A 21,643-nucleotide genomic window follows, 5' to 3' on the forward strand; every position below is an offset into this window, starting at 1 on the left:
TATACTATCAGAATTCAGTCATTCGAATTCTATGACTTTTACAATACAGAAAATGCCATCGCTTTCGAATTAATTCTATACTCTGGGCATCGATACGATACAACGTTTTTCCTTCGATTTTCGAATTTTCGAATTTTTCGAATTGATTTGTATGTGGGCAATAGGGCTTAAAATTCGGGTCCAGTTTTGCCCCACTATTTTCAACAGTTTCGACTATACACATCTAATAAGGGCTAGAGGATATCAAGCTTATAAAGGTATACAAAGGGCTAGTAAAAGATAAAGTTAAAAGAAGAGTGGTGCCTTCTATTTTCATCTCACTAGCAGGAGGACCTTTTGTTATACTGGAGGCAACTCGGGAGGGGATAGCTCTTGCCCCTTATAGAAGGGAGGGATAGCAAATTGGATTCCAATCTTGGAAAAGGATTAGATATTGGGATGCTTTAATAGGATTAGGGGTAGGGAAAGAAGGAAGAGGGAAAGGTCTCAGTGGATGAAGACATTATATCTCTATTTGCACTCCGAATAGAGATTGGGCAGAGCACCCCAACATTTGTTTTTACTCCCTCAAATTGATTATATCCATTGTAGATATTCACTAGCAGTGCTAGGCCCTTAAAGCCTAGCCGTCCTATATAGTCTTAGACTGAAGCTGGACGTTAATTCAATCAATCAATCAATCAACTTGGATCAGTTTTAATACATTATCAATTCGAACCACAAGTATCTTATTGTTTATATTAAGTTCTAATTCAATTTTCTATTTCTTTAAATTTAATATAATTTTATTTTTTATCTTTAGGATTAGAATCTAGTTTATTCTTATTCAGCTATTTATAATTAATAAAAAGTAATGGTTTCCTTATAAGGATTTTAAAAACAGATTAATAATATCAAAATGAATAAATTCTAATTTTCTTATCTTATAAAAACTAAACTGTTTTGGGATCAAATTCTTTATCTTAATAAGAATATACATTTTATATATTAGAATCTTAAATAGAACCTTGATTAGCTTATCTAGTATTATAACCTTATAGAGATTCTGAATCTTTTTTTAAATTAAGATAATTAAATTGTTAATACAATAATAAATAAGTATTTAGATTCTTTTTAATTTTATTTAAGGAGGTTTTTATTATAAACTTATTTGATTTGATATCATTATTAATCTCTACACTTTGGAAAGCTATATCTTTATGTCCTTTTGCAATTTCCAAGATCATATAGATTTCTTTATTTATTTTTGCCTTGATAATATTTATTCTATTTTTCCAAAAGTATATATAATCTGAATTGAATTTACCCTTGAATTCAGTTTTATAAATCCTCTTGCCGAAAAGGAGGTTTACTCCTAATCCTAATATATATAATATTTTAAAGAGTAAAATCATACCATTATTCCCAATCTCTATTATAGTAATACTTATTTGATTATAATATATAATTCTTCTATCAATTTTGATTGTTTTTTTCTTTATTATTTTGATATCTTTAAAAAGAGAAAGTTAATCAGATATATATAAGAATATATTAATATCTATATATTAATGAAAGGGGGTAGTTTTACAAATAAACTCTTTGGAAATATAATACTTTTTGTTATCCAATTCTTCTTTACTTTCTAATAAATCAAGATTGATTAAAAGATTCTCATTATCTACAAGATAAGTTTGATTACTCTTTTTCTTGATAAAGAATACCTTGTTCGCTTTTCTTTATATCTTTTTTTATTGTTTAGCTCTGTAATATCTTCAAATTAATATTTGTATAAACATAAGATCTTTGTAATCGCATAAAAGATACTCTTTTTATTTATATAAATAATAAATATAGATTTTGAATTCAATATCTTATTCTTGCTTTATTAATAAGCTTAATCCCCTATAATCTCTTTATTATCTTAAAATTATATATTTATTATCACTAGCAATATAAGCTTATTCTATCTCTTGAAAACTAAGCTCTTTTACTATAAAATATTTGATCTTATTTTCAACTGTTAATATACTTTGTACACTTATAGCATTAATTATTATTTGATAATCAATTAATAAATTTCTTATAAAAATTAAAAAGAGAGCTTAATCTTTATATAAATCTTTAAATACAGAATTGACTATATCGAGCTTGTATCAATATTCCTTAAGCTTATCCCAAACTTCAATAATAATCATTTCTGGTTGATTTGAGAGTTTGAAGATAAATATCTGGATTATTATTAGATATAAGTTTACTATAATATCATTTGTTCTCGAGTATTTGGATTTTAGATAGTTCTATAATATATATACTGTATTATATTCATTAATTAACACTTTATTATTATCGCTGAGTAATCTATATATATATAAAAATACACTAGCTTTGTTCTTTAAATATACAGTTTTCTTCTCAATATTAAATCTGATACACCGGAGTCGATCGGGCAACCGTTCGCCTCCTCAAGGTGTGCTGGCCTAGCACGAAGAGTGTAATACATGAGATTTTCGCAGTCTGCCTTAGGCTCAGCTATTATCCCAATAAGTGGAAACTTATTAAAGTAGTTATACTACCCAAGGTTAATAAGAAAGATAGAATGTCCTTGAGATTATAAAGACTGATTATATTGATATTATATATTGGAAAAGAATTAGAAAGGTATATTACTAGTCAAATTGTATGGACGATTATAAAATACAATGTTATCAGCCCTCAGTATTATGGGGCACTACCGAAAAGAGCCGGTATTAATTTCATAGCTGTCTTTATTTATAATATCGAGCTTACTTAGCAACTAGCAAAATAATTATATTAGTAATAATAGATATACAAGATATCTATAATATATTTCTTAAAAAACAGCTTTTACAACATATAAAAAAACAGGATTAGCCTATAGTGTTCTTGCAATTTGTTGATTCATTTCTAATTGAAAAAACATATACATATAAGGCTTAAGGGAATTACAATATAGGATTTTCTAATTACATACAGTACCCTCCAGGAATTGCTATTCTCCTCAATTCTGTATACCCTCTACCTTATTGAGCTTCTCAATCAAGATAGAGTATAGCGTTTTGAATATACTGATAATATAGCTATATATCATACATTTAAGGACCTATCCATGAATACATATATGCTTTACCAAACTATTCGATATATCCTATAATAAGGAGATTAGAATAAGGTCTTTTTTGTTTCAGAAAAGTTTGAGCTTCTTTATATATCAAGGAAGTATGAAACTACAAATCCGGCTATAAGAATAAATCGGGATCTAATTATTATATTAATCCCTCTAGAATTCATTAATAGAGTATAATTAATCTTATATTAATTTAATATCTTTTTCGATTAATATCTAATATTTTTATAGTATATCAAAATGTATATTGCAAAAGCTATGCGTATTGCATCCTATATCCAATTAATAGCTTATATAACCTATAGACCATTTGCAATCTGCCTACAAAAAGTAATCATTATCTGTATACTCCTTGTTACTCTTTTCAGTTTCAAAATATAATTCGATAGGCTATACAAACAATACCCAAATACAGACTATATTCTAGTTAACATTGAGATTAAGAAATATATCAATTTAATTAGCAAAATGATTTATAATATAGTATAGAAAGCTTTATCTATTTACAAAATAATCCCAATAATCATACTTCTTATAGAAACTGGTTTTCCGGTTGGAATTATTGTATTAGAGTAAGCCAGATTGAGATTTGCATTTTGACTTCAGATAGTGGATATACAATACCTACTTGTAAACTAATTAAAGCTATGTATTAGGAAAAGAGAACAAAGCACAAGCATATTAAAAGATTCTATTACCAGATTGTAGAGAATAGAATGAGCAATCCCTATAATTGAATGCTTCAGATTCCTATAACTATACTTCTCCCCTAAATGCTGTACTGATCCAATTAATGGTATAAGCAAAGAGGATGCCGCGAAAGCATTTAAAGATTGATAGAATCTAATTCCTTAAGAAGATTATTTTATATTCTCAAATAGATTTGAATAATATAATAAACGCAATTACCATATAGAATATAGTTTTGTGATTTATTATAATAAGCAATAGGTCGATAATAACTATAGCCGCATATACAAATAATTGTATATCTTTAATATCAAGGCAATCAGTGTATAATAGGAATTGAAGTGTCTCCTGAATATTATCAAATGTTTTTATCAAGACCAAATATAGTTATGTATTGATAGTATCTTAATAATTTAGGGAATACAAGAAAGCGTTACTGATTTCTCCTAATAGGCCTATTATAAATATTATCAAGTAATACGATATTATAATATTGTAATCAAATGATCCTCTAAGTATATTGAGATAGAAAGCAATAAGGCAGTCGATTGTCTTACTAATCAGAGTACAACTAGGACTATTTGATTCTGGCTTATTATGCCTTGCTATTGTTAGTAATTCTCATTTTATTTTATATATCAATATTAGTATTTAGCGAATAAATAATAAAATACAAAAAGAGATTTAATCTTCAAAACATATAATATATGGAAACCAGTATATAACATCTTGAAACCAAGAGTTTCAAGCTTCCTTACAGAGTATTATATAGATCTTATAGCAATACAAATCGGATATAGTGATTTCGTAGTCTATTATACCAGATTCAACTACAAAAAATAATATAAATATTTGTATATACAGAATCGAGAAAAGCTTATTATATTTCTTTCGATATTCAATCAATAATTAAATATATAGTAATCTGACTACTTGTATCAAATCGATTATAATCCGAATAAAATGTAATAGTATATATCAACCACATCCTATAATTACAATATAGCTTTACTAACCTTTTTATTAGATCTAGATTCTATATTAGAATATATCAAATTATATATAATCATATAGATATCAATCTACTTCAATACCCTAAGGACAGCTTTCCATTCTAATCAATCTAAAACCCGTACCGATCAGTTATAAGTATTCCGAGCATTTTTTTGATTGATAGTAGTAATCGAGTCGATTATCCATTGAAACACCCGATAACATACAAAATAAGACCCTCTAGAACAAAACCACAAACCTTTAGACAAACAGCCACAGGATTGCTAATAGCGATATTGAGCAGAAGAACACTAAAGACACAAGTCCCTGATTAGTTAACATTATACGACTATAAGCGACTAGAACGCTAACAGCTCGTAGGCCCGTTCCTTAGTACATCTAGAATACCCCTTGGGAGGTCAGATATTAGACGTTAATCACTATAAATAAATAAATACAATAAATAAATTAAATCTGATATACATTATTATAGCATTTTCAATAATCGAAAAGATCTCAGTACTATCGATTTCTATCCCAAGTTTTCCGATCCTTATATAATCCTAAAATATGAATTCAATTATATAAAACCAATCCTTTCCTCTCAATTATATTTTTATTTGCTAAAACTATTTCTCATAAATCTTTTAAATAAGAGTTGGGATATATTTAGCTTACTCCTTTATATTTGTCAGAAATAGACAGCAAGTTAAGCATAAGGAGTGATATATTGAAATATATATATCAGATCTATATATCCAGGAAATCCAAAGAAGGAGTTTTATACATAGTGTACATATGCTATACACATGCTATATATATGATTTCCAATATCCCCTTTATAATAGGAATCTACTATCTAAATTATATAAACTCTATATATATATATATATTTGTGAAAAGCCTTATTAACTCTTGTGATAATACTAATGTTCTAGAGTTGTCTGTAGTGTCTATATCTCTAATAGAGTTTGATAGTTCTATAATTTAATATTGTATTGCAGTATAAGAGTACTCTTTATCTGAATTCTGTTTTTCCTGTCTATATTAGATCGGATTCAATCTATTTAGTAGTACAAATTCAATTTGCTTTTGTAAAATCCTTTTTGTGTGTATATTAACGGATTGCTTCGGATTCATTACCCTTTGATCGTAGGGTTACCTTTTTAGTATAATAAATCACTTAAATCTTATCGCATATGAATAGATCTCCAGCCTTATCTGTTATTCTATATGATCTTCTCATTTTGATTAATTTGGTTAATTTGATCAATTTGCTGTAATAGTAAATTGACCAATTCAATTAATTCGAATGATTCTTGATAAACTTGATGAATGTAATGAATTTGATGAAGCTGATGAATCTGATAAGATTGTTGGAATTGATAAAATCGGCGGGTTTTGCTGAATTAGTTAATTAATCAATTTGGTTAATTTGGTGAATTTGATCAATTGGTTAATTTGGTTAATTTGGTTAATTTGGTTAATTTGAATTAAATTAAATTAAATTGATTAAGGTGATTAATTTGATTAAATATAATTATTGTTAAAGTAGATAATAGCAATGACTCAACTAGGTGTAATGTAGCACAAAGACTTTTCATTAATTCCTCTAAACTATGAAAATTCTACAATTTATAATTGTGCGCGGGTTGGCGTCGGCCCGGGGTAGGCCCGCAGGGCTACTCACGTGTCCTCGCTAGCCCTTATGCGGATTGATTGTGATAGAGCTCCTCATTTTGTATATCGCGCCTCGAGATGTGTATGTTTATCTCCCGAAATCGGTTCGTGTAACACAAGAAAATGAGGCGCTGTGTGATCGCATCCAGACCGCATTTCAAAGAAAATAAGAATGCCATAAAATCACAAATAATCAATAAACAATATTCTAATGCATTTACTGTTTTTATTAGTAGATTACTAGAGGCCCTATAAATTCCCTTTATTTTTTCCCAAATACATTTTCCCTTTCAATAGGTTATTCTTTTACCCATTCTCTTTTCGGTCCTTGTTTTATCATGGTCACTCCTCAACCTATCGATCCCCAGGCGATTGTAGCTCAATCCGCAGCAGGTCCTGTTGGTTTAATTATTCCTATATGTTTTTGTTGCTCTAAGTATATTGCAATCTCTGCCCCTAAAGATTTCTGTTACTACGATAAGGATTCTAATTCTCTTTGTAGTTATTACTGTGTCCAGAAGAAAGTCTGTCAGTCGGTACTTCTGCAATACATTCCTGATGTCAATCTCATATATCAGACTCAGCTTTTTAGCTAACTACTTTGCTAGTAGTCAAAAGGAATAGAATATTGAAAATGTATTAAGGCATTAAAGTGAACGTTACATTAAGAGTGTAGAGGCCTTTTTATAGAAGGAAGATAAGCAGGGTAGTATTAAAAAGCTAAAGTCAGTAGAAGTATTATCTTTATTTATTGTAAAGAAGCTGGATTGAATAGGTAATCTTATAGAGCGTTTTGTAGACTTTTATCAAGCTGTTATCGATTACCCCTCGTTTCTTTATAGAGTTGTTTTTTACTGATATTCTGGATTTTAGAATAATTTGCTTATATTGAATATTGCTATTCCGGGTTCCATTCTGAAATTGGTATCCACAATGGATTCGGATGATGAAGGTAAATTCCTTGCTCCGGTTATTCACCTTTGCGCTTTCATTGTTCCTGCTTTGCTCTCTACTCCCACAAAGGATAAGGCTTTGGGTACTGTAAATATAATAGTTGGTTTGGAAGGTTATCGATTTCCTTATACCGATACTAAATTATTATCTTATCTCCATATCCGCATTTATTCCTTGATATATAAAAAAGATCGAATTAGGTATTCTGAGGAGTCCCTTTTTAGTCCTAATGAGGACGATGAGGATAATATTGGTAATAATAGTAACACTATTTTTCTTTACCGGACTACTGGTGCCTCTCGATATTCCGACATTCCTTATATCTCCAAAAGCAACATTGATATTACTACCCTTCAGATAAAAAAACGTGTTTTAAGGATTCAACAATTTCTATCCATCAATCTACAATCGGAAATCGATTCCTCAAGCTATCCTCCCTCCTCATAAAGCTTTCCAAATAGTTCCGAAACAAAAGGCAATATCAGCTACTATTGATTCTCTATTTGATTCTCGATATTAGAGTTTTAGTATTCCACAAAAGTCTAAAGTTTCCTTTATGAATTGTAACATCTATATTGAAGAGTCTAACATTCGTATAGATTCTCCTGAAAATATTCAATTCTGTAAATGCTAACAGGTTACCGACAACCAACCAATAAAGGATCAATTATCCAGCGAAACCCCTATAGAAGTGAAGGAGAAGGAGAGTGAGGATGAGGATAAAGTTGATATGCCTTCAACGGAGAAGGGTGAGTATAACAATAACGATGTAAATAATACTATCTTTAGTACTTTTCTTTTTGTACCAGATTCTTTTGATATATAAAGTGAAAAAGTTAATTCTTGCTATAGAACCTTTTCAATATACTAATATAACGATACCTTCACGATGGCGTTTTTATATTAGTTAAAGATGTATCCTTGTAAAGAATAAGGTTTTATAAAAGGAATGGTGATAATCCTATATGCCGAGTATCGATAAGAATTCAGTTAATATTGATTCTGATATTTACAAGTTAAAGTCTGAAGTATTTAAAAAACATTAGGATAAATTGGTATACTTGGCAGTAGTATGCAATATACCGGTGAGTAAAGGGTTGCATCCTCGTTTTTGTTAGGGTAGGAAATAGTAGAAGAAGGAACATCGTGAACAACTTCGACTTGCTAGTGATTCGCTTGTGGGTATGCAGTGTAATCCTATTGTTTTATAGCTTTTTTTCCTTTTTCTTTGAATTCTGTATTAATAGTTCCCCCTTTTTTATTATATTTCTTTAATACTTCTTTCGCATTATCCAGATTGCAAAAGGCTTCCCATATATCTTCCACTAACTGATAGCCCTTCCATCAAACTAGATACTGAATACCTCTACCCTTCTTTTTATGTGCTATGATTTTCTCTACTTCGTGTTCCAAGTGATCGTCTATCTCCTCTGGTGGCGGTGGGTCAGCGGTACCCTGTCGTTCATGCCATGGTTCCAGTAAGGAAACGTGGAAGACATTGTGAATCTTATAGGTAGGTGTTACGTAAGCGAACACAATAGGAGTTGTAAGCTTTACCACTACGCCACACACGCAATCTGTCCAAAAGGCACAGTATCAGGGATTGTTTCCTGATAGCTTACTACTATATATATCCATATAACAGTAGGTGGTAGCTTGAGTTCATATGCTTGACCACTGGTTTTTATACCTATACTCGAAAGGGGCCTATGAATCTGTCCGAAAACTTCTTCTTAGATCGAAGTTGCTTGATATTTCGGGTGCTTAGCATCACTTTATCCCCGATGTTGTATCGCTGGGGTACTGTGCTCTCTGTATTCTTCGATTTTCGGTTTATAGCTGCTTGCCACAGTTCTCTCAATTTATCCCTTTCTTTATTGAGGGAGGCGATTCGCTTGTGTGCAGCTGGTGCCCTCCCTGTGGTATCGGTGTTCTTGCTGATGTTGTGGAATGTTGGTAGGAATCCGTACATTGCTTGGAATGGACTTGTATTTATTGTATTATACCATATAGCATTATAAGTGAACTCTACGAGTAATAGTAGTGAAGCTCAATCGTTCTGCCAGTAATTAGAATAACAATTGATATAGTAAATCAGATTCTGGTTTTACCATTCTGTTTACCCGTCGGTCTGAGGGTAGAATGCGATAGAGAGCTTGTATTATATTCTAAGGTAAAATAGAAAGCTACTCCAGAATTTGCTCGTGAATTGCAATTCCCTATCCGAAACAATACCTTTTAATACTTCGAAGTCTTTGAATATATTTTATATCAATATTTGTACAAACTCCGGCGAAATGATCACTTTATTGATAGGTATATATCAAGTAATTTTCGTGAATCTATTAACAATTATTAAAACCGTATTGTAAATATTTTTGTCTAATTTCGATAAAGATAGATTTATAATAAAATCTATAATTATCTTTTTCTAAGATCCATGGGGTATAGGAAGGGTTTGTAATTCACTATAGGGTTTATATCTTTGATAATAGTCCGCTAATATATTGCGTATATTTTAATATGCATTTTCATATCTTTTCTTATTGAAAACCAGAAATATTTAGATTTCAAGATTTCTAGAGTTTTAGAAATACCCCAATATTTACCCGTAGGATTATTGTGATGGGCTTCTAGAATCTCTACTCTCAAAACAGAATCTGGTGGTATATAGGCATTTTCATTGTATTTAAAAGCCTATTAACGTCCATCTGCTAAGATAAGGCGACTTTAGTGGAGTATAGTCTTTGATTTAGATATTCTTATTCTTTATAAAATCATTATTTGCTTGAAGCCGCAATAAAGTATTTCTTATTGTCTTTGATATTAGCTCAAATGCTGTTTTGTCTTTTGTTAAAACACAAGCTATCCAATGTGGTATTGACTGTTTGCAACTAGCTTCAATCAGTAAACTCAACTATTCATAAAACGGTAGGCTATACCCTTTTTTTTATAAAAGGCCTATAATATTATATAAAGACTCCATCTTCTTAATAAAGGAATTTTGAAACAATTTCATAATCATTAATCTATTTCTCAATTTATTCTAAAAGATTAAAAGTATATTATTAATATCCTCTATATCAATAATGTAATCAGAACAGCGCGATAGTCTATTTACAGGATTCAATTTTCCCGTTCTGTATATTATCTCAAAATCGTATACGATCAAAATCTCTGTTCATTTTGCTTATCGATTATTCAGGCTTTTCTTTATCATAAAGTGCTGGAGGCTGTTGTAATCCAACTTAACTATAACAATATATCGACTCCCTATTGCATAGTGGCACCACTATACAAAAATAATATATATCGTTAATAATTCTTGATTGTGAGTGAAATATCACTGCTCCACTGGATTTAGCTTTCTCGAATAGAATACAATGGCATGCTATTGTTGGATCGGTATATCTTTAATCCTTTTCGAGAAAAGCTGTGACAATATATAACCCAATACAAAGATCGAAGCATCAGTTTCGATTATCATGCGGAATAAAGAATCGAAATATTGGAGAATAAATACTGATATAAAAGTTCTTTTCAATATTTCAAATACCTTTTGTGCTTTGTTAATCTATTTGAATTCGATTATTGTTTTCTCTTTCTATATTCTTTTATTAACACAATTATACTGTAAGCTATCGCCGAATAGGCTCTGATGAATTGTCAATAAAAGTTTGCAAAACCAAGGAACACTTGTATATCCCTTAAGCTACTAGGTGTTGGCTATTTTGTAATAATTTGAATATGCCCGGATTCCATTGTAACCCCCTCAGCTGAAATAACGAATTTTAGAAATTCGATTTTGTTAATATAGAAAATATATTTCTTTAACTTTGCAAAAAGCTTATATTTAATGAGACATACAAGCACCTATCGGACATTCGCTATATATATAATTCTATCTTTAGAATAGATTAGAATGTTGTTGAGATATATTATATATATATTATTCGTTAACCCTGCTAGCGTTTGATTGATATATATCTGAAATGTTGCAGGGGCATTAATAAGACCGAAAGATATCACCTTATACTCATACTGGCCGTATCGCATACGAAACGCCGTCTTCCACTCATCGCCCGCTTTTATACAAATACGATAATACACATCTCTCAGATCTAATTTAATGAATATAGCACCTTGTCAGAATCGGTCTAAGGATTCACTAATAAGAAATAAGAGAGTTCGATCCTTTTTTGTAATCCGATTAAGCCCTTGATAATCGATACATAATCGATAACCTCTCCCTTTTTTTGGAACAAATATAATAGAAGCTTCTGTCAAGCTAATGAATCTTCTTATCCATCTTTTCTTTTGATATTCATTTAAATATTCTTATAGTATTTGCTAACTCTTTTTCTAATAAGAAATAGATTGAGCTTTACAAAGGAGTTGAATCGGACTTGAAATCAATGCAATACTTTATAGGATAATATTCGGATAAAGGCTACTTTCTTCTTCAAAGAAAGCTTTCTTGTAGTCTTGAAATTCCTCTAGTATCTCATATAAGGTTAATGCAAGTACCAGGCGACCCCCTTTTATCTTTAAACGCAATACCATTTTGTTCGGGAAGATTACAAAGATTGCTTTGCTTTCTTTTATTTCCTAATAAAATTCTTTTGTAGAAATGATTTCAAGTTTGTTCAAGGTATGGTGGTATTGGAGTGATATCGATTTCCAATTGATATCGGGATTGACTGTTTGTAATTACGGAAGACTTAGGATGGCATTTATTTGTGGTAGGTTCAGTACTGCTAATATGAAACTATAGGTGTGGATTCTCCTTTCCCCTTTTTTATCTTTTATTTCGATAGGGAATTCGTAGTTCCCATACGATGCAATTACAATATTATTCGCTAACACAAAAAAAATGCTTTTCTTGGTAGAGATTCAATCCCATTCAATATACTTGTTTTGCTATATAATATTGGCTTGTACTCCCAAGTCGATAAGGCACCAAAGTACTATCGGTTTGCTATTATTATTAAAAATCACCGTAACTATAAAGATTGTTTACCCTTCCTTATATGAATCCAGCATTAATAGGATGCTCATTATAATTACTGGATTTAGGCGTTTCCTATATAGATAGTTTTAAATAGATTACTTTGATAATCAGATTTTCTATACCTTCTTTTACAATATCTACACACAACATTATTCCAACAGATCATAGCATAATACCTCTTTTATTGATATCTATAGTATATAACATTCCAAACACAATCTATATACAATACCTCAACAAGATATTTCAGAATCTTAAAGGATTCTCCTTGAAAGGATTGATTGGATTCTTGGGCCTCTAGTTTAGCAGTTAGAATTGAATTGTTTTTTAGGTAAAAGTGTTTAAAAGGATTTCGATATCAAAAGAATAATTAATTATATTTGCAGGGTTGCTGTGGCTCCCCTATATCTTTTCCTCGAAATAATTTCTCCACACTTTCCAATTTACAGGCTTGTCTTATAAGCTCACTACGCGATTCAGATTATTATAAGGATTCCGAGATTTTTCTGGTTATACTAGATAATAGATCTGTTAAGAGCCTCTCGATCCGAATACTCTCCGCTTCCTGCTCGATATCTTCTTCAAGGCCTTTTAGATAGGTTACAAATACATTCACAGTTTCTTCTTCCCTTTGCCTCGTATACACAATCTTTTGGATTACTTATTACTATCTAGTCCCTTTATTCATAATAACGTTATACATATACTCCCTGAAGTTTTCCTAGTTTATCTCTTTATAACTCGACTTACTTATATATCGATATCAAATCGCCAAAGGCTGTCTTTCAAAGTATTAGATAACATATTCTATCTTCTTTATATCGATAGAGAAATAGTATCCACTATCGCTTTGAAATATAATTTCTACCTGGAAAAAGAAGTTCTTAGCTTTCTCGATATTCTTTCCTTCATATTGTTTTAATCTCTACAACTTCAATAGTTTTCCCAAATTGAGATTGATAACCTAATGGATTACATTCGGTACAACTACAGGTCGGTTATACTCAACTGGAATAGTTACATATAAGATGTGGTTTATAGTTATTTTGTAAGCTTCTCTTATAACTGCCATTTCTTTTTTTATTTCTCGAAATTGTTGGGTTAACAACATATCCTCGCTATTATTAGGAAGGTGTAATGGAACCAAATAGGTATCACTACCAATACCCTACAGAAATTGATCGATAATTTCACCGGATTAATCTTGAATTGTATTGTGAACATCTTACTTTCCCCTTAGGATAGATATTCTTCTTATTGAAACCATAATAGTATCAATAGTTACTCAACTAAGAAATAATTGATAGATTGCTCTATATATAGAATGAAAAGAATTATTAAAGTAGATAATAGCAATGAATTAATTAGGTGTAATGTAGCATAAAGACTTTTCATTAATTCCTCTAAATTATGAAAATTCTACAATTTATAATTGTACGCGGGTTGGCGTTGGCCCGGGGTAGGCCCGCAGGGCTACTCACGTGTCCTTGCCAGCCCTTACGCGGATTGACCGTGACAATTATTGACTCTTTTTGATATATTTGTATTTAGTATTCCAGATTTAATCCTAAATCTTTTTTATAAGTTATAAAGCTAGGGTATATAAGCTGTTTTATAAGGATATCGGCTATCTATTCAATTTCTGGAATTCATATGATATATAATCTTTTAGTATTAATTATATCTTTTTGAATATAGTATTATCAAATATCAATATACTTTGTTTTATTATAGAACTTATTCTCTTATATTTAATCAATTCTACTAGTGTTATTATAATATAGAGTTGGAATAAAGGGCTTTTCCTTAAAGTATTCTTTTAAGTTTTTCATTAGTTTTTTTATTCAAACTAATTCTTTTGTACTTTTATTTACTATTATAATCTCAGTTTCTATTATACAAAAAGATATCGATTTCTGTTTTATTGAAGACTATATTATAACTTCTTTATATTTAATAAAAGCTACTCCTTGAATAGATTTCTTATTAATTACAGATCCCTAAGTCGAATCTATATAAACTCGATATTTGTATATAAGCATATTTAATCGATTTGAATAGATTATATCTATTGAATATATATTAGCAAGATATTAAAGTAAGTGTTTTACAAGCATTAGATAACTTTTCCTTAATGTATATATAATACAAGCAAGCTGGCTAATAGTATATACTATATCAGATTAAGTATAATTCGAGAGATAAATAGTGCTACTAATAATCTGAAGATATAGTATCATATTATCTTAATAAAGGAATTCATTTTCATTTATATCTTATACAGTTATATCAGGAGATAAAGACAAATCTTTTGTATTGGTAAGGTTAATCTCAAATCTTTACAAGATCTTTTTTATATAATTTGATTAGTATATTTTAAGTAATCAATCTTATTGATATTGTTTTATTTAAATATTTAAAAATATATTGATTTTATTTAAATCTTTATATTTCCATTAATTTCTAATTATCTTTTTTATCAAATTTATATTAATATGATTTTTTATTATTAATAGATCATTTACATATAATAGGATATATACTCCCTGTCACGGGATCACCTCTGGGAGTATTCAGAAGCTTTACCGCTGAGCTAAACGCCCAAAAGACTAGGAGGTAGAACTGGAAGTTCTACCTTACTCTCACATATATAGCAGGACAGGACAGGACAGAAAGGGCTTAGTGTCACCCCGTGACACCACCCCCCTCCTTAAGGTATGGTCTCCATACCATCACCTACTAGGAGGTTTCAGGATTCAGGATTCTGGATTCTAATGCCTCAGGCATTCAGACAGGCAGACAGGATCTATATATGCTAGCCCCCAAACCAATGAAGGCTTGTAAGCTATAAGTGGGCCCCCCACACAGCTCCACTTATAACCAAGGGTAGTTCTACCTAATGTCACGGGATCACCTCTGGGAGTATTCAGAAGCTTTACCGCTGAGCTAAACGCCCAAAAGACTAGGAGGTAGAACTGGAAGTTCTACCTTACTCTCACATATATAGCAGGACAGGACAGGACAGAAAGGGCTTAGTGTCACCCCGTGACACTCCCTTTTTTATAAAGAAATTCGAATCTGTTATTAATTCTTTAAATTCAATTTTTTTAAAGAATTTTCGAATTATAGTTTATTAAACTCTTGATATTTGTTTTAGACTATAAAATAACTTTTTTAGTTTGAAATATAATTTACTTTTGAATTTGATTTTAGAAAATATTTCTTTAAAAAATTCTAATACTTTTATAAAGATTTCTATATCTATTAATTTATTATTCAAAAAAACAATATTAATATTTATATTATCAATTTCTAGATTTTTTACTACAACTTTTGCTAATAAAGTATACAATATCGAATACCTTATTACATCAACAAAAGTCTTTTAATAATCTATTCCATATTTTTAAAGATACCCTTTGATTATTAATCTTACTTTTCTCCTAATCAACTTACTAAAGCGATTTAGTTTATTTCTTAGAACATATCTATTATTTAATAGCTTTTGGTTTATAGATATAGCTTTATTTATAATTTCGAAAATACTATTATTCTTAAAACTCTATAATTCATTTTTAATTACTTCTATTTATACTTGAATATTCCCTTATATAATATTTTCAAACTCTATTGATTCCTCAAGTATTGAATTATAATTATTAACTGAAAAATCTTTAAAATATATAAAGACAGTATACAATATAACTATATATTAAACAATCTAATCACTAAAAATCTTTCTCAACTATTTCTTATAACTTTTATTTAGAATATCTCGAACTAGAATAGCTATTAGAATAAATCTAGTTCTTAAAATCTCTATAACTATTTATACTCTTTATCTTAAAAATAAAAATACTTGCACGTTTTATACTGAATATCCAATTCCCTATAATTATTATTATTATAATATTTATAAAAAATAAATCTAAGCTTTTTCTTACTCATTTTGAATTTAAACTTTTTTTATTTATTAATATATATATTTTCTTATATATCTTTTTATATTACCAATTATATTCTTCTTTTCATAATCTTTTATTTATTATATGAATAAGGTTTTCTTTTTCTTTCTATTTTAAATAATTTTAGAATACTTTCTGTTACGTAAGCGGACACAATAGGAGTTGTAAGCTTTACCACTACGCCACACACGCAATCTGTCCAAAAGGCACAGTATCAGGGATTGTTTCCTGATAGCTTACTACTATATATATATCCATATAACACTTTCTTCTTTAAGTTCTTTAAATAAATATCTATATTTATTGAAGTTAGCATTTGCTATTCTAATAATAATTTTGGTATAAAGATTGAGAAGATAATAGATATTATTTCTATTTATTCTAATTATAATATGCTCTCCTTTGAATACTCTAGACTCGAATTTCTTAGTTATCAGGTCTGATTGCTGGGGGTTCCTAGCCCACACTTTATAATCGAATATTCTGAGCTTTTTAAAATCAAGCTGTTTGCTATATATAACCTCATATAGTATTATCGATATAAAGAGCATTCCTGTTTCTTCAAAAAATAATATTTTGATAAATAATCTGTTCTTCAAATACATATTATATTTGATAATAAATTCCTATATACTAGGCTTGATAACGTAGTTTAACACCGAGTGGCCCATATCACCGAGTGGCCCACTTTCACCTCAATTTACACCTTTCTCTTTCAATATACATTTTATTAACAACCTATAATGAATTCGAATAACCAAGAAGCTTGTATACTCCTTACTATCGAATCTATTTATAAAGATAAAAAACTAAGTATTCGAAAAGCCGCTATACTCTATAATATCCCTCATACGACTTTTCGATATAGAATGGAAGGTTTATTTCTTTGTACAGAAACTCGAGCCAATAGTTATAAGGTTATAGAATTAAAAGAAGAAGTGATTGTTCAATATATATTTGATATGGATTCAAGAGGATTTCTATTAAAATTAAAGAATATGAAAGATATGGTGAATTATATTCTTGAATCGAGGAGTGCAAAATGTATTGGAAAGCTTTGGGCATATCGATTTGTAAAGTGTTGAATTGAATTAAAGATGTGTTTTAGTTGTATTTATGACTTTTAAAAGGCTCTCTATAAAGATTCTAAGTTTATTGAAAAGTGGTTTTGACTAATTTCGAATATACAAATGAAATATGGTATTCTTGATTGTGATTTTTATAATTTCGATGAAATAGGCTTTATAATGGGTATAATATGTCTCGGAATGGTGGTAACAAGTATTGAATGAAATAACAAAAGCAAGGCAATACAATCAAACAATAGGGAATGGGCTATAGCGATTATATATAATAATAGGAAGAATAAAACTATATCTTTATTTCTAGTAATTCAAGAATAAATTCATCTTTCCAATTAGTATACAGAAATCGATTTTTCTACAAATTGGGTTATTAAATCTATATCTAATAGATAGACAAACAATAAAATAGATTTAGAATGATTGAAATACTTTGATAAGTATATTAAGAATCGAAAAAAGGACAAATATCGAATATTAATATTAGATAAATATAAAAACTATAAATCAAGAGCTTTTCAAATATATTACAAAAAGAATAATATTAAATATATATGTTTACCACCATATTTAAGTTATTTAATTTAACCACTTGATATAAACTGTTTTAATAACCTGAAATGTTTATATAGTATTCAAATTAATAGATTTATTAAGACATATATCAATTATATTTTAAAAATTGAATTCTTTATAGCTTTTAAAACTATATATGAAAAATCAATTACTTTTCAGAATATAAAATCAGAATTTCAAGGAATAGATTTAATCCCATTTAATCCTGAAGCTGTACTCTCAAAATTAGATATTCGAATTCGTATACCTATTCTTTTCTTTTTCAACCTAAATCAATAAATCTCTCAAACCCCTCACAACCCAACTGAAACTCTTTTTCAATCAACATTAATTAAATCTCAAATAACTTATCATCAATCAAACTCTCCTACACCTATATTTGAAACTATATTAACTCTAACTAAAGATATAAAGAGATTAACTTATGAAAATATACTTTTAAATACAAAAATTCATATACTTCAAACAGCAAATAAGGCATTAAGCAAACATCGACACACAAAAAAAACCTAATTATATCAAGAAGGAATACTCACTAAACAAAAGGCTCTTAATATATTATCTCAATAAAAAATTAATATTCAGATTCAACATGATGAGCATCAAAAAGAGGGAAATTCTAATAGGAAAACATCTTCTAATCGATATTATAGTAAATACGGAAAGATAGGATATAATATAAGAATCTGTCAAAATAATATAATAAATCCTAGATTATTAGATTCTTAATAGTTTCAATCAATTGATTCAATTGTTATTGAATAATATGAGTTTGAAAGTATAAATTGAGGTGAAAGTGGGCCACTTGGTGATATGGGCCACTCGGTGTTAAACTACGTTATCTGATTTATTTAATAGTAATCTCGCTATAATACTAATATCTTGAATTTTCTTTTCAGTTATTCTATTTATAAAATACTTTTTAGGGGGTAAGGGTTTGAATATTAATCCTCTCTTTCCAATCTTTATTTAAAAGGATATTCTAAATTCATCTTTCCCATTATTTGCTTTAATAATAGCAACCTTGTAATTGAACTCTTTTTCAATTTGATTAATAAGATCCATTAATATGAGTATAACAATCTCTACAGATTTATCTTTTGTAAATCTAAGCCAAATTTCTTTTATTGTATTATTAATAATTATAATAAAATATCTATTTCCATTTTCAGAAGATTCTTGAGTTCCTGATAGATTTATATATAAGCATTGTAGTTTTGTAGATCTACGAATAACTATATATTTATTGAAATACTTATTCATTTTTTCTATAAAACAAGTCTTACAAGCTTTTCGATTAGCACTTTTCTTTTTTTTAATATAATACAATCCATTTAAAGCTTTCTTTAGCTTATTTATCTGATTATAATTGAAATGATTTAAGCATTAATATATAATCTCAGCTTTATTGTTATTTATATCAATCTCTTTTGTTTCTAAATTTATATCCGCTATATATGCTTGTTGAATAAATAGTTATTGAATAATGTAATTGTTATTGATATGTCTTACAGTTATCTCTAACTAACCATTTTTCCAGTATAATACTGAATCCCCTTTGAAGATAACTTTTCGATCTGTTTCAGCAAGTATCCCAATTGAGATAAATTGATTATTCTGAAAATTCTTGATATATTAGATATCTCTTAATATAGAGTTTCTAATAATGGCTGTTCTGTATATAATACTTATAGAATATATATTATTTACAGTTTTAACTCTTTATAAAATATTCTATTATATAATATTAAAGAGATTTTCAATAAAACCAGTAAAGTAATAAGAAACTCCTGAATCAAGAATCTATATATCATTTTAGACTTTGATATACATTACAATATTAGAATATAAAGAACCAGTATATTTGTCTGCTATAACTATTTATACAAAACTATTATTCTCAATATTCTTATTTGAATACTAAACTTCTCTGATTTTATTATACTTCCAATAAGTATTTTACCAATATCCTTTCTTCTTATAGAATTTGTAAGTATAAGATTTAGTCTTAATAGTTTTATTAGAATTTAATAAAGTATTATTGTTTTTCTCAGATATATATTTCTTTTATTCCTATAATATTCTTTATATTCTCTTTTGCCTCTTTTTTAAGCTTTTTTATTATCTTTTCCTCTTATATTCTTTATATAGTATTAGTTATTACTGAATGACTTGTTATATCTCAAGGAATTCTCTTAACTTATTATAGAATATATATATATTTCATACATTCATATTTAATGATATAATGAAGTTTCGCTATATTTGTTAGATTTCTATATCTGATAGTGTATTTAAAAGATAAGAGTAGATCTCTATTTTGAATAGAGGTTATATTATTGTAGACAATTTGTACTAATAGTTGAGGAGTCGATCGAAGAAGACTTGAATCGTTTTTGTTTTAGGGTCGAATTGCTTGCGGGCGAATTGTTGATAGAGATTCTGAGTATATTGAGAATTCGTATTATTATTGAACATTAAGAGTTTCGCTCAGATTCCTGTAATATCTTCTGTATCGATTATAGGTATAAGTTAAGAGCAATACATAGAAATTATACAGGAATTAATAATTAAGAATGCAATTCCCACTTTTCTATTTTATTCAAAGATATCAGCTCGACCGCTCACTGGTTTTACACTTCTCCCCATATATAGAGACAGCACAGATACTGCTATCATAACAATTCGAATAGCTTTATAAAAATCTATCCAATTATATTCATTAAAGATAACAAATGTTCCCCATTTTGTTTGGATTATATCAATAGTGATCTTGCTTATTATAATATCAAGAGTAAAAATAGCTATAAAGAAATGAGAACTCAAGACTTAAGGAATATAGAGATATAAAATAAAGCTTATAATAATACAGCACTCATAATCTATCAGAAATAGACAGTAAGTTATATATAAGAAATGATATATTGAAATATATATATTAGATCTATATATCCGGAAAGTCCGAAAAAGGAGTTTTATAGTGGTGTGCATGTGCCACATACGTGCTACACATGTGATTTCCAACAATATTATCCATTTTGATATCTATATAAAGAATTTACAGAGTTTTTCCTTTTTCTCTTCTTTTTCTGTATAAACAATACTATATAGATTTGTGATTGTAAATATATAAATATAGATAGTATTATATACTCTTCAACTTCATGAGTTAATAATAATGATTGATCATAATACTGCATACTGATTGTAAAGTAGTGCCACGCACTCTTTAATTCTGTAAGCTGAATATAAGGTAATGCTGTATACTCTTCAGCTCTGCGAACTGGATATAATATTGATCATATCAATTCTATCCAAAGGCCATACTAACCGGGTCTCATAACCTATTAGAAGATTAAGTGGAAGAGGCCTCTATATTGACTATATTACAGTATGTATTGACCTTGATCCCCACATTATAGAGGATCAATATGCCTGCCTTGCCTGATCTAATCTAGTAGACTTAAGTAACCATATTACTAATCTCGTCATGTGCTTAGCGCTGGTAACTTCTATCTCTTTTAACAAAAAAACATATAATTTTATATAGATATCATACTATGAT

The sequence above is a fragment of the Botrytis sinoallii genome (assembly GCF_014898435.1).
Source record: "Botrytis sinoallii strain Bc 23 chromosome Unknown BSIN_013, whole genome shotgun sequence".
In the NCBI taxonomy this organism is placed as follows: domain Eukaryota; kingdom Fungi; phylum Ascomycota; class Leotiomycetes; order Helotiales; family Sclerotiniaceae; genus Botrytis; species Botrytis sinoallii.